We start from the raw sequence: 15,602 nt of genomic DNA, 5'->3' as shown, positions 1-15,602 counted from the left end.
GATTTCACAGAAATTTCATATCAAGTTTGACTGAAACAAAAAAAATTAATATTTTTCCGAAACTTCCAAAATAGTGATATATGACAGCTGAAATGCAACAAATAATGAAATCAATGCATCCTCTCAGAGTAACAGTAACTCAGTCCTCCCATTCACTCAAACCTCACAGTCACTCTTTCCTCACAGTCACTCATTCCTCACAGTCACTCATCACTCAGCACTCGCACTCAGTAGGTACCTGTGCTCAGTGGGGGTGTGTACAGACTCCGGAGGGGCTCCTTCAGCCCAAGTGCTATATCAAGCCAATCATGGCATATAACAATGAAATATGATGTGGCGCGCAACTCGATCCCATAAATATCCTCATAATTAGGCCCTCAGCCTCACTCAGTCATCAACCTCTCCAGTCTCTCGGGCTCTCAGAAATCATGATAAGCAGCCCAACAACAATGATATGATGCATTAATAATGAATAAGAGAGAATGAGGTAAAAATGTGCAAATAGAACTGTGACTAAGTGCAAAACAACAATTTAGCAAATAATTTCACAAGTACACGACCTCTGTGGGTCCCAACAGTGTAAACATATGATTTAAACATGATTCATAGATCAATTTCTCTAATACGGGGAAAAATGTACGGATATCAACAGATTTTTCAACTACACAGTTCCATGAAATTGACCAAGTCATAATTCCTACGGTGCACGCCCACACGCCCGTCATCTAGCATATGTGTCACCTCAAAACCAATCACATAATACATATTCCGGGGTTTCATACCCTCAGGACCAATTTTAGAATTGTTACTTACCTCAAGCCGTGTAATTCTTTATTCTGTAATGTCTTTTCCTCGTGAATTGGCCTCCAAACGCTTCGAATCTAGCCACAAATAATTCGATTTAGTCAATAAAATTTATTGAAATTAATTTCATAAGAAAATACTAATTTCCCAAAAAAATCCGAAATTTAGCTCAAATATTTCCCGTGGGGCCCACGTCTCGGAACCCAATAAAAGTTACAAAATCCGGAAGCCCATTCAACCACGAGTCTAACCATACCAATTTTACCAAAATTCGATCTCAACTCGATCTCCAAATCTTCAAATCCTATTTTCAAATCCCTAAGTTCAAACCCCTGATTTACACCTCGAATACATGTAATCTAGTTAGATTATTCGATGATAATTTAATATTATGGAGTAGAAATGAACACAAGTGACTTACCTCAAGATTTTTCGTGAAAACCTCGCTCAAAATCGCCCAGCCCGAGCTTGAAATGACCAAAAATGGCAAAAGCTCGGAACCCCTCTGTTTTTGTACTGCCCAGGGGTTTCCGCTTCTGTGGGATTTTGTGCGCATCCGCGGACACGCTTCTGCGAGGAGCTGTCCGCTTTTGCGAAGCTACCTCACCAAGCGCCCTTGCGCTTCTGCGATTAAACGCCCGCAGGGAAGGCCTGCTTCTGTGGCTACCTGCCGCTTCTGCGATTGAAGCCTCAGCCATGCCTGGACGCATCTGTGATGGAAGTCTCTCTTCTACGAGCTCGCACCTGCGATGGAAATTCCGCAGGTGCGATTACATCAGATGGCAGAAACCTTCATATTTTTTTCTAAGCCCGAATTCGATCCGCTAACCATCTGAAACTCACCCGAGGCCCCCGGGACCTCAACCAAATATACCAACAAGTCCTAAAACACCATACGAACTTAGTCGAACCCTCAAATCACCTCAAAAAATGCTAAAACCATGAATCATACACCAATTCAAGCCTAATGAACTTTGAAATTTCAAGTTTTTCACGAACGACGTCGTAACCTATCAAATCAAGTCTGATTGACCTCAAACTTTGCACACAAGTCATAAATGACATAACAGACCTATTAAAATTTTCAGAATCGGATTTCGATCCCGATATCAAAAAGGCAACCCCCCGGTCAAACTTTCCAAAAATTCGACTTTCACCATTTCAAGCCTAATTTCACTACGGACCTCCAAAAATTTTTTTCGGACACACTCCTAAGTCCAAAATCACCATACGGAGCTATTGGAATCATTAGAATTCGAATCTGAGGTCATTTACATATAAGTCAATATCTGGTCAACTTTTCCAACTTAAGTTTTGAATTATGAGACTAAGTATCTCGTTTCACTCTGAATTCCTTCCGGACCCTAACCAACTAACCCGGTAAGTTATAAAATAACTACAAAGCATAAATTGAGCAGTAAATAGGGGAAGAGGGTTATAATACTCAAAACGACCGATCAGGTCATTACACCAGGCCCTAGAAAATGTACATCACGAACGCGAAGAAGGCCCCGCGATCGTGAAGGCTTTCATGATCAAAGCTTTGCGAACGCGGCCCTACCTTCGCGAACGCGAAGGGCAATTGGCCAGCGACCCCCCAAACCCAACTTCTTCTGCGCGAATGCGGGCACAGGTATGCGAACGAGAAGAACAATGGCATAGAGCATCGCAATCGCGAGCTCCTCTTCGCAAACGTGTGAACAAAAGCTCCCCCAGTCCCATTCCTTCATCACGAACGCGAGGCAATCTCTGCGTTTTCGAAGACGGAAACCAGAACCAACAAGTGCATCAGTTTTTGACTTAACTCCGGGCGATCCGAAACACACCCCCACCCGGGACCCCATCCAACTGCACCAACAATTCCATAAATATAATACGGACCTACTCGAACCCTCGGAACACGTAAAAAAAAAATCAAAACTAAGAATCGCACCCCAAAACCCAATCGAATCAACTTATGAACTTCAAACATCTCAACTAGCTCCGAACGCGCCGAATCATACTTATACAACTCAGAATCACCCAAAATTTTGCGTACAAGTCATAAATCACCATACGGAACTACTCCCAGGCTCGGAATCCCAAACGGACCTCGATAACTCCAAAATCTACTCTAAACCAAATTTAAAGAACTAGAAAACCTTCAATGAACCAACTTTCAATATTGAGCACCGAAATGCTCCCAGATCACCCAAAAACCCGATCCGAACATATGCCCAAGTCCAAAATCAACATACGAACCTATTGGAACCATCAAATTCCGGTTTCGAGGTCGTTTACTAAAAATGTTGACTCAAGTCAAACTTGGCCATCTTAGGCCACTATTAAGGAACCAAGTGTTCCGATTTTGACCCGAATCCTTCCAAACCCTAGTCGACAATTCCCGCAAGTCATAAAATAGTAAAGGCACATACAGGGAATCTTAATTAGGGGAACAGGGATCTAGAAATCAAAACGACTGATCGTATTGTTATAAAATGTAGAAGAATAAGATTTATTTGAATTTGAGATGAAAAATAAAGTAGTAAGAATTCTATTAAAATAATATGATCTAATATGCTCAAACAAGATATATCACAATATGACATGTTTAGGGTTAGGTTGTTACAAATATATAAAAGAAAGTAGGTTATCCACTACGAGATTTGATAAATAGTTTGATATCCTTCTTCTTAATTAATATTTAATGATCATATATAACTTTATATGTAAGGTTTATATTTTAATGTTATTTACACATAAATCAAATAATTCAAATTACAATTTAACATAATTTGTGATCGCGCAGTTAGTAATACTAGTTATTACATTAAAGATCAAATCAGACACCGAGGAGAAGGATTACACTTCGTAACTATTAGTTTATATATAAATGTATCTTTTACAGCAAAAGAAAAAAAGGAATTTGAACTTATCCGTCAACTTAGTTTAGTTTTGTTTAGTGGGTCTTGCTTTCCTCGTTTGTGTATAGAATTTTCGTGCAGTTTCGCTAACCAGACCAACTTTATAATATTTATCGTACTTTCTTTGATGACTCACAAAGTAACTGGAAATTTTACACATACTCGGTATATGGCATTAAACAAATAAATTGAATGACTGAAAAGCATAATTAAAATATAAATTAGTAAGTATAAGTAATAGCTAGCGGACTCAAAAATTTAATGGCGTTCAACCGTCTTTCATCTAGAACTGTCACTTTCTGAGATTGGATTCGAAAATCAATATATATCTTTGTATTTATTACTAGTTTCCATATAAAAATATAGAGTTTGGTTTAAAAAATAATGTGTGCTTGAGTATCCAATTGTAGCCTCGATGTAAGTCCTCCAATGAGTATAAGATGCCAATGATTAGAATAGAGTTTCATATTATTCCATTGTGGTCGCGGTCTCGCAGGTATGGACAAATGATTAGAATAGAGTTTCATATTATTCCATTGAAGAGATACGAACCCAATTAGTAAAATAGAATTAGCCACAACATCTTTTGAACTTTTGAATGTGGTTACGGTGTTTACAGTACAGAACTAAATGTTGAGTATTGAATCCGGATACCGAGTGGCTTTACGTAAGCTGGCCCAACACATTTGGGGAGAGATAGAATTTGAGAAAAGTAAAATAACTTCTTTGGAGAAGTTATACTACACTATTTAAGTGTTGTTGAGAGCAGTTCTCCTATAGCAGTTAATTCCTTTCTCTTTAAAGTTAATTTAGATGAACGAGAACGAACAACAAAAGGAATTACTCTCCCTTCCTTATTAATCTTCTTCTTCCTTAGCAGAGAAGATTTCTCTTCTTTTTTTTGTAAAACATACCTAAAGAAAGACATTTAGCTTGTGGAACTAAACTTTGTTTACCAAGAGAATCAAAGTTGGACTTAGGGGCAATTTTTCAGAGTTAGTGACATGATTCTAATTCTTGTTCTTACTCTTTAATTGTCTTCGGTATCAGAGCAGTGTTATGCATTTTCTGGTATGAAATTATCTAAACGTCGAGCGCTCGTTGATAGCATAAAAGGCCAGTGATGGTGATAAATGTTTTTACCATTGTTTTACTGTCGCTTTGGATAATCTTTTGTCAAAATGTTGGCAACGACGACGACATCCTATTTGTTGCAACCGTCAATTATGATATAGATCTCTTCTTTGTTCACTTATTTCGAAAGATTTAGAATCTGACAAAGTTAGATCAAATTCTTGTTTTATTTATTATGTTAAAGATATATCTTTTTTAAAGTCAAAAACAAAATTTTTCCTCCTTGAAATAAAAGGGAAGAAAGTAGTATTGGGGGTGGTGAAAACATCTGTTGATATTTTTTCCCTTAATAGACTCTTTTTCCCTTTATCATATAAACTGATTGATTTTGGATGGATTCCAATATTAATAAGTATTTGATTTCTCGGCAAATCACTTAGTTGTATTTAACGTGATCTAGTAATTCTTTTTCCTTAAAGAACTATTATGTGATGATTATTTTGAGATTGAAAAGGTACAATATTTGTATTGATTGCCTGTCATAGCTATTTAATAACAGATGTGTAGTTCTTTAAAATAAAAAAATATAATGGATGGAATTGCTCATTCTCCATAGACTGTTGGAATTTATTTTGGGGATAATGAACAATAGTTCCATAGTCTAGATAGTTTTGAAGTCTGTTGTAACTTAATTTTAGAAGCCCACGTTGGAATTTCACGTTTACCATACTTCAAGTTATAACCTGTGAATTAATTCATGACTTTGATCATATGATTACCCATTATTTAAATATTTGGCCTTAATAAAACTCACTCTCCTTAATATAAAAGATTAGTTTAGTCCTAATTCGTCACTGATATTCTTCTACGAGTTTATTATGACATTTGTTGTCATATTGAATGCTAATAGCCATTCTTGTTGTTTCCATGTTCCTATTTCAGACATGGCTGGACGGGAACAAGCTCGAACTACTCCAAGTGGGAGTTCTCGAAGTCTAGCAAGGGTACAACGTAGAAGGAGACGTCATCGTAGAACTTATCTTGGTAATGATTCAGACTCGGAGCCTGAAGTCATCAGGAATGTCCCAAAAAAGAGTTAAGGGATCGAAGGAGGGTAATGATGGTAGGCTATAATCTCGTATTTTAGTCGCTTATCGCACTCTAATTTACTTTATTTTAATTGAGTTTGAGCTTTAATCGCTAGTGTTCTGCACTAATTGTGTATTTTATGCCTTGTAGGAGGATTCCGAGCTATGTAGATATTACAGAATGAATTTGAGCTATTTGGAGCTTTGAAGTCTGAGTAAAAGCCCAAGAGATTAAGCCGGGATCGTGTTCGGGGGTCGAGGACCAAGTCTGGATGTCAAAATCGAAGCAAAATCCGTACTCTGAGAAATTTGCACTAATGCGACGCACTGTGCGACGCGCTAGCACAAATCCTGCCGCCTGTGAATTGTTGAGTTCTCTGAAGTTTCCCATTGCCGCCCCGCCTGGCGCGTCGCCCCATGCGGCGCGCCTGTACAAATTTTACAGAGTAATTGTCCTAATTCGCATAGGAAAAGGTATTTTCGTCTGGGCCAGACCCTACAGGGTATAATTACATGGAAAAATATTATTTTTGAGACTTTTGACACATCTAAGACCTAAGGAGGCTAAGAAGGAGGTGGAGAAGCGAAAGCACAAGGGATTCATCATTCAATCCTCACTCAAGACAAGAGTTTGGATCATTTTATGTTTTTCTTTATATTTGTGATGAATTACTTCATACCTGTGGAGTAGTTCTCTTTAGGGTTTGATGGATTTGGTGTTTTGATATTTATTTGTTGATTATACTTCTAGTTTTTATGTATTGAATCGTTTTGGAAGTTTTATATAGTTGCATTTATATTCACATGGTTATGTAATCGAGAGAGAGGCATAATTTACGATATCTTTGCATTATCTTCTTGGTTGAATTCATTAATTCTTCTTAGTAATCGAAAGAGGCTAGTTGAATTGTTGATTAAACCTAGTAAGGAGGATAATCAAGAGAGGTTCTCCTGAAGACCAATCCACTACGAAGTTGTGCATATCTTCACCGAACTTAAATTGGTTCATATTGTGAGGTTGAGACTTAATCGAGAGAGGAGTTTCTACTAAACGTTTGAATTAATAATTAAGTAAATTCGAGCGACTCACGTGAATATTAGAAGTGAATTAACTAGAGTTAAATCCGAGACATTTATCTTGCACCTATCCAATCAATCCATATTTTCTCCTGTTGATATCTTCTTTGTTTACTTTTGTTTCGATTGTCATTCGTCAATTAGCTTTAGATTCTTAGTAAATTTTAGTTTTTAATCACATAATTCTAAACTGTTGATTATCTTGGATAGCAATCTACCTACAAGCTACGATAATACTGTTTAACTCCGATCCTTGTGGATACGATATTATATTATACTATATTCGACTAGCGAGCATATTTTAGTATTTGTTTTGCGCTCGTCAAATTTTTGTGCCGTTGTCGGGGATTAGCAATCAATAGTGTTTGAAATAGTTTGTAGTGCTAAATCAGGAATTTTTCTTTTCTTTTCTTTTATTTTTTTTCGTTTGACGTTGGTGCTTTTTAAGTGTGCGCAGGCTACAGGTTAGATTGGTGCATGACTCGATCTTCTGGGAAAGAATCGCTACCATACGAACCAGAAATCGAGAAACAACTGCGACAGTTGAGGAAAGAAAGAAATCTCCCCGAGAATATAGAGAAGGTTGGGCAATCCTCAACCAAAGAAATTATGGCTAGAGATGATGATAATGTTGATTTGGCTGCAAGAGAGGCAGCCCTACAACGAGAAAAAGTTGCACGAGATGCGGAGGAAGATGCTCTTCGAAATGCACAACTTGTCTATGAAGAGTAGAGGGCTCGGATAATTGCTCAGAATTGACCTGCGGGTGCAGACCAGTTTGGAAACATAGCTCCCAATGCTTTGAGACCACTTGGTGATTACGCTAGACCGGTCTACAACCAAGGCTTATCAAGTATTAGACCACCTCCAGTGGCTGCTAACAATTTTGAGTTGAAGCAAGGGTTGCTCCAAACTCTTCAAAATTGATGTGTCTTCAGAGGGAAGATGAACGAAGATCCAAACATGCATCTGATGGACTTCGAGGAGATTATGAACACCTTTCAATATAATGGTGTTTCACAATATGCAGTTTACTTAAGGGCATTCCCCTTCACACTCAAAGATGATGCAAAGCAGTGGCTTAGAAGCTTGCCCCAAGATCAATTAGAACATGGGAGGAGATGACCAGAAAATATTTCGATAAATATTTCTCCTCAGCTAAGACAGGCAAGTTTAGAAGAGAAATCCATAACTTCTGTCAGAAAGAGATTGAAACTGTGTTTGAAGCGTAGGAGAGGTTCAAGGATTTAGTTCGAAAGTGTCAACATAGCGGAATTGAATTCTGGATGCAACTCTAGGATTTTTGGGATGGTTTGACACCGGCCTCACGTAGAACATTGAGTAATGCAGCTAGAGGCCCTTTGATGAAAAAGACACCAGAGGTGATAGTCACTATTCTTGATGAATTATCTGAAGATGCAAATCAGTGGCCCTCTGAAAGTGCTGAAAGAAGAAGGGCGAATGGTATTCACTAGGTTGATACTAACACATCTGTGCAGGTACAACTTGATGCCATAGCAAAAGAGACAAGGAAGTTGACCTTAGCTTCAGTACAAAGTGAGAATCACGCAGCTTATTATATATGTGGAAGAGGACACCCTACTCATGAGTGTCAAGCCTCAACTGAGGAAGTAAATGTTGTGGGAAATTATAACTTCAATGCAATAGGTCAGAAGCACCCCGGGTTTTCATGGAGTTCATCTGGGGGTACTGAAAATGCATGGCAACAAAACAACTCTAGATTCCAGGGACAAGGTGCTCCAGGCTTCCAAAATCAGCAAAGGCAGCAGTTTCAACCTCAACAATCCAATCAGCCTGGGCTAGAAGATCTGATGAAGTCCTTTATTGTCAAGACAGATGGGAGGTTAGATGCTCATGGTGCAGCTATCAAAGAACTTGGCACAGGGCTGCGAAACTTGGAGAAGCAAGTGGGACAAATTGCCACCATAATATCTGAAAGGATTCCAGATACTTTGCCAGCTGATATTGAAAGAAACCCCAAGGGGACGGTAAATACTGTAACTCTGAGAAATGGACAAGTAGTGAAAGAGCCCACCCTTACCCAGAAAGAGGTGGTACCTGAAAAAGAAAGTGAGGAGCAGCTGAAAAATGAAGTTGATAAGAAGAAGAAAAGCAAGAAGGGAACTGAGAATAAGAAGAAGGAAGAGAATTCAAGAAGGGATGAGTCTGAAGAGAGCAAGCACATGCATGCTTTACCTTTTCCCCAAAAGCTTTATAGAGAGAAGCTGGACAAGCAATTTGAGAGATTTCTGGATATGCTGAAATGAGTTAATGTAAATTTGCCATTCACAGAGGTGCTCTCCCAAATGCCAGCTTATGCAAAACTTTTGAAGGAAATCCTCAAAAAGAAGAGAAATATAGAAGAAACATCACTAGTTAAGCTCACAGAGCATTGCAGTGCAATCTTGCAAAACAAACTCCCACAAAAGTATGGAGATCCAGGGAGTTTTACTATACCTTGCTCTTTAGGCACTATTAATTTTGATAAGTCTTTATGCGATTCTGGTGCCTCAATTAATCTAATGCCTTTGTCTATTTACAGGAAGCTGGAGAGTGAGATTGGAGAGATAAGGTCGGTACCAATATCTTTGCAGTTGGCTGACCAAACAACTCTGATACCTGAGGGGATAGTGGAAGATGTTTTAGTGCGGGTAGATAAGTTTGTATTTCTTGTAGACGTTATAGTACTAAATATGGAGGAGAATAAGGAAATCCCTCTCATCTTAGGAAGACCATTCTTAGCAACGGGCAGAGCAATCATAGACATACACGAGAGAAGACTCATGCTTAGAGTGGGTGGGGAGACTGTAACTTTTGAGATGAATGTAGAAACGGGGGTGAAGAAGGAGAAGCCAGCTACAAGTGTTGAGTGGAAACTGAAGAGCTCGAAAGAAAAGGCTGCAACGAGTGGAAAAGATAAGTGTGGGGTGTACCCCAAGAAGGCCGAGAAGAAGCTATCTACATGTATATGTACATTGGTTCGGGCACGTGGAATGGAGCTCGACTTCGACTCAGACCCTGACTGAAAATTCAGGGAAGTTTCCTTCACCTTATGCTTTTTAATTATGTGTCATGGGGACATGCCACAACTTAAAGTGTGGGGTAGGGAAAATTGTATGTTGTATTTATCTGTGTTAGTTTTCATTTTGTTGGTTATAGTAGTTAGAGATAGAAACAAAATTGAAAAAACCATAAATATTGAAAGAATTTCGATTTTTCCCGACGATGGATATCATTCGTCAGGTTTCTTGAGTGATTAAAGTTGAAAGGAAAAGACAAAAAGATTTTCTTTTGTAGTTAGTGTAATAATTCCTTCTTGGTTTTTCTTTGTATCGCGGTTCTTTTCCAAGGGTTTTTTTTGAACCGGGTATAGTTAGTTTTTGATTTTGTAGAATAGTAGGAAACCTTGTGTTATGATTTGAATTGGAAGCAATGTCTCTTGAATTTATTCTGCCTTGAGAATAGTGAGTGCTTTAGTTGTGACGCTTAGGCTCAGTTTTTGATTCTTGCATAAGTACCTTAAATTGTATGATCTTAACTTTGCTTAACTGCTTTGAATAGAGTGTCTTGATATTCCAATCTTGAGTGAGTTATGTGCCATGTGTGTGTAAGGTTTTGTGTATTCTGTGCATTGCATTTGATGTCTAGAACTTGCCCTGTATATTTGCAACCCGAAATAGTAGTTTTGTTCAGTCTGGGAAGTGATATAGACATTTCTTTATTGAGCCAGTTATATGCTTTTACCCACCTAATTGTTATGTATCGTAGTTAACCTATTTTAGCCTGTCATCCTGTTTCTTTGGCAACCACATTACAAGCCCTACCCATTTGTTTGAATTGACCATCTATTTGAACCTTATACCTCTCGTGAGCACTTGAATTTGGTATGAACTTTGTAAAAGTTGAAGTATGGGGTGATTGATTTTGCTTTTGAGTGGAACTAATGAACTAAGGAGAAAGGTGCATTGTATTGAGAAAAAAAGTAAGAGCCACCTAAAGAGAGTAAGAAAAGAAAAAAATAATAAGTATTTGATTGGGAAAAATATTCCTTGATAGTGGTAAATTTTGATGCAATTTTGCTTTAAAAAGTAGGGAGTTAATATATATTGATATGAAGTTGGAGTTATGGTTTGACATAAGTGTGGAGTTCTGAACAATAAAATGTATGTACTAAAGTGCTTAGGGAGATGTAGTCACTCTTATATCTAAATGTATCCTACCCATCCCGCAGCCTACATTACAACCAATTGAAGTCCTACTTGATCCTTGACTGAATGGGATCGATTAGCTAAGTAGTACACTACGGGCAGGCCTATGGTTCATCGTTTGTGGCATATGAATGTTATTTCTGAGAGTGAGTGAATTCTTTCTATCTTGAGTTCCTAATTATTCTTAATTTCTATTGTGTGTGGAACGACTCTCTATTGTGGTGAGGGCACTTGATTCATGAAGGAAATGTAATGTCATTGACCTCTGTGTTAGAGTAAGTGAGCGGGTTATAAATAATGCGTGGTGCTTTTGAGTCAAATCTTGAGGCAAGAATGTTACATTATTGTGCTTAGTCTATTTTAAATATTCTTAGTATGATGAGTTAGGAGAGTTGTGTAAAAAGGTCGTGCCTTTATAAAGTGTAGTTTGATTGCTCGAGGACGAGCAATGGTTTAAGTGTGGGGTATTGATGGTAGGCTATAATCTCATATTTTAATCGCTTATTGCACAATAATTTACTGGACTTTAATTGAGTTTGAGCTTTAATCGCTAGTGTTCTGCACTAATTGTGTATTTTATGGCTTGTAGGAGGATTTCGAGCGATGTAGATATTACAGAATGAATTTGAGCTATTTGGAGCTTTGAAGTCTGAGTAAATGCCCAAGGGATTAAGCCGGGATCGTGTTCGGGGGTCGAGGACCAAGTCTAGATGTCAAAATCAAAGCGAAATCCGTACTACAAGAAATTTTCACTAATGCGATGCACTGTGTGACGCGCTAGTACAAATCCTACTGCCTGTGAATTGTTGATCTCTCTGAAGTTTCCCACTGCTGCCCCGCCTGGCGCATCGCCCTATACGGCACGCCTGTATAAATTTTACAGAGTAATTGTCCTAATTCACGTAGGAAAAGTTATTTTAGTCTGGGGCCGACCCTATTGGGTATAAATACATAGAAAAACGTTATTTTTGGGACTTTTGACATATCTAAGACCTAAAGAGGCTAAGAAGGGGGTGGAGAAGCGAAATCACAAGGGATTCATCATTCAAATACTCACTCAAGACAAGAGTTTGGATCGTTTTATGTTTTTCTTTATATTTGTGATGAATTACTCCATATCTATGGAGTAGTTCTCTTTAGGGTTTGATAGATTTGGTGTTTTGATATTTCTTTGTGGATTATACTTCTAGTTTTTATATATTAAATCGTTTTGGATGTTTTATATTGTTCCATTTATATTCACATATTCATGTAATCGAGAGAGGCATAACTTGTGATATCTTTGTATTATCTTATTGGTTCAATTCATCAATTCTTCTTAGTAATCGAAAGAGGCTAGTTAAATTGTTGATTAAACCTAGTAAGGAAGATAATAGAGAGAGGTTCTCCTAAAGACCAATCCACTACGAAGTTGTGCATAACTTCACCGAGCTTAAATTGGTTCATATTGTGAGGTTGAGACTTAATCGAGAGAGGAGTTTCTACTAAATGTTTGAATTAATAATTGAGTTAATTCGAGAGACTGACTTGAACATTAGAAGTGAATTAACTAGAGTTAAATCCCAAACATTTATCTTGCACATATCCAATCAATCCATATTTTCTCTCGTTGATATCTTCTTTGCTTACTTTTGTTTCAATTGTCATTCGTCAATTAGCTTTAGATTCTTCGTAAATTTTAGTTTTTAATCACATAATTCTAAACTATTGATTATCTTGGATAGCAATGTAGCTACAAACTACGATAATACTATTTAACTCCAATCCACGTGGATACGATATTATATTATACTATATTCCACTAGCGAGCATATTTTAGTGTGTGTTTTGTGCTCGTCCGGTAACAATGCTCAACATAGGAGGGATCTGGAAACTTACAATATTTGGAAAAAGAAGATTCTACTGCACGTGAAATTATTGTAAATTCAGTTGCTGATGATCTCATCGATGAATGTAAGCAATATCCTACTTTTCAAGCCACAAGGGAACATTTAAGAGAGGCATATGGTGGTACAATTGTGAATCACCTTAGACAACTGATAATCAAGTTTGACATGTACAAAAAGCGGCATGATCACAGTTTCAAGCAACATCTAAGGGTGATGTCAAATATGATTACTCAACTCAAAAATGTTGGTCATGTTCTCTTTGATGAGCAGCACATTCAGGCAGTGATTGGGTCTCTTCTCAATTATTGGGAACATTTGAAGGTTAAGTTGACCCACAATGGAAACATCAAAATTTTTGCTGATGTTGCCCGTCATGTGGAGCTTGAAGATGAGCGGCTTGGCGCTGCTAAAGTTGTACCTAGTTCCTTTTGTGGCAGAATCAAGTGGTACAAAGAGTTCAAGCTTTAAGCGCAAGAGAAACTGGAAATGTGACGGAAAGGTAAGTAGACCGGAGAAGGATCTTCCAAGAAAAGAAACAAGCCAAATTCCAAGAAAGAAAAATGGTTCCACAAGAAGAACGACAAGAGCAAGATGAAATACGACAATTGCCATGTTCCAGGGCATTTTGCTCGTGAGTGCACTGAGCAGAAGAAGGTAGCATTTTAAAACGCATCTCTAAGTGCTATACATATATTTTTAGCTTTAGTTTACTAAGTAAATCTTATCCTGTGTGGATTGTAGACCCGGGGCCACCGAACATGTGAGCCATGATAGAGAAGCGTTTATAGAGTTTTGTCTAGTTTTACCTGGATCAAGACATGTATATTTGGGAAATAATGCAAAGCTTGAAGTTAAAGGGAAAGGCACTTGCAGAATAGACAAGCGTGGTGGCCGATCTTTGATGTTGCATGACGTCCTGTATGTTCCAGAGATTCGATGAAACTTAGTCTTTGTGTATGTTCTTCTAGATTTAGATTTCAATTTGAACTTTAGTTGCAATGGTGTTAGAATTACTCTAGACAATGTGTTTTATGGTTTTGGACATCATTATGATGGTTTTATTGTGTTAGATTGTAATCCTTCAACGTATAACTATTATGTTGACTGTTGTATTATAGCATGTTATTCTCATAATAATGGTGTTGATACTATTACATGGCATGCAAGATTAGGTCACATAGGGCAGGATCAAATGAATAAATTGTCTAAGGAAGGATATTTAGGTTATGTAATGACTCGATTGGTAGATTTATGTATTTGAGCCCCGTTTCCCCTTTTGAAGCTTTTCGTATGTGTATTTGAGGTTTTAAGACTTGGGGGATGGTTGGTTTCATTTCCGGGAGGTTTTGGTTTGAATTGGATTGATTGGTTCTTAGTTTGAAAAATTAAGTTGGAAATGTTGACCGAGGTTTGACTTTTATTAAAATGACACTGGAACGGTGTTTTGGTGGTACCAATAGGTTCGTATGGTGATTTTGGACTTAGGCTTATGCTCAGAATTGGATTTGGAGGTTCCTAAGTTGATTTGGCTTATTTTGCCTAAAGTTGGCAACTTGAAGGTTTAAAAAGTTTTTAAGTTTGACCGTATGTTGATCCATGGAGTTTGGATTTTGGTTTCGGGACTTGGAATAGGTCCGTTTTTTCATTTGAAACTTGTCTGCAAAATTTGGTATCATTCCGAGTTGGTTTGTTAAGAATCAGACGTTTGGTTGTGATTTTAGTGATTCTCGAGTTTCATTGTGAATTTTTTGTGTTTTTGTGTCCGATTTGTGGTTTCAGATGTTATTTTAATATTTTGAGTGCACGACCGAGTTTTTATGATATTTTTAGACTTGTGTGGATATTTGGTATGGAGCCTCAGGGACTCGGGTGAGTTTTGGACGTATTTCAGATTTATTTGAACTGCTTTTAGGTTGCTGGTGTGCTGGTGCTGCAGTTATCTCAATTGGGAGCAACAGCATCGCAATTGGGAAGAAGGCAGGGGGTGCAGGCATCGCAAATGCGATGTCTTGATCGCAATTTTGACCATTTGGTCTCTTTTGCGAAGGGGACACTGACTTCGCATTCCCATGTGTTCAGCAGGCACCGCATTTGATGTGTTTTCTGCATTTCCGACATTCGCATCTGAACAAAAGGGTGGTATTTCAAGACTTAGCTTCATTTATCACATTTTTGAGCCCTAGACTCGGTGGGAGGTAATGTTCGGAGGAGTTTTTCATACCAAACTATTGGGTAAGTGATTTTGATCCATTTTTTATTATATAACATTATTATTTATGAGATTTAACATCTAAATCATGAGAATTGAAGAAAAAGTTTGGGAATTTTTTACCATGTTTTGAAAAATAAGAATTTGAGATTTGAGAGTTGATTTGGACTCGGATTTGAAAACCAAATACATATATGGACTCGTGGGGTTATGGGTAGTCGAGATCTACCCTTTGACCCGGGGTTTGACTGGGCGAGCTCGGGGTTGACTTTTGTTGACTTCTAGGGAATTATGGTCTCTCCTGCATTGTTTGATGATATTAACACATT

General features: G+C 37.8%; 1 long non-coding RNA gene and 1 other non-coding gene across 2 annotated transcripts; one reads left to right on the top strand and one right to left on the bottom strand.

Moving 5' to 3' along the window:
• Positions 1-4,516: 4,516 nt before the first annotated feature.
• LOC138910644 (uncharacterized) lies at positions 4,517-6,639 on the top strand. The gene is made up of 3 exons (XR_011415782.1): positions 4,517-4,702; positions 5,724-5,904; positions 6,021-6,639. It is a non-coding gene; the product is annotated as an uncharacterized lncRNA (long non-coding RNA).
• Positions 6,640-8,115: 1,476 nt separating this feature from the next.
• LOC117274715 (small nucleolar RNA R71) lies at positions 8,116-8,222 on the bottom strand. The gene has a single exon (XR_004504880.1). It is a non-coding gene; the product is annotated as a small nucleolar RNA R71 (small nucleolar RNA).
• Between the last annotated feature and the right edge of the window lie 7,380 nt (positions 8,223-15,602).

Source organism: Nicotiana tomentosiformis, chromosome 4, assembly GCF_000390325.3.
Source record: "Nicotiana tomentosiformis chromosome 4, ASM39032v3, whole genome shotgun sequence".
Lineage (NCBI taxonomy): Eukaryota > Viridiplantae > Streptophyta > Magnoliopsida > Solanales > Solanaceae > Nicotiana > Nicotiana tomentosiformis.
The sequence above is the reverse complement of the archived record's forward strand: the minus strand, read 5'-3'. Positions and strand labels throughout refer to the sequence as shown.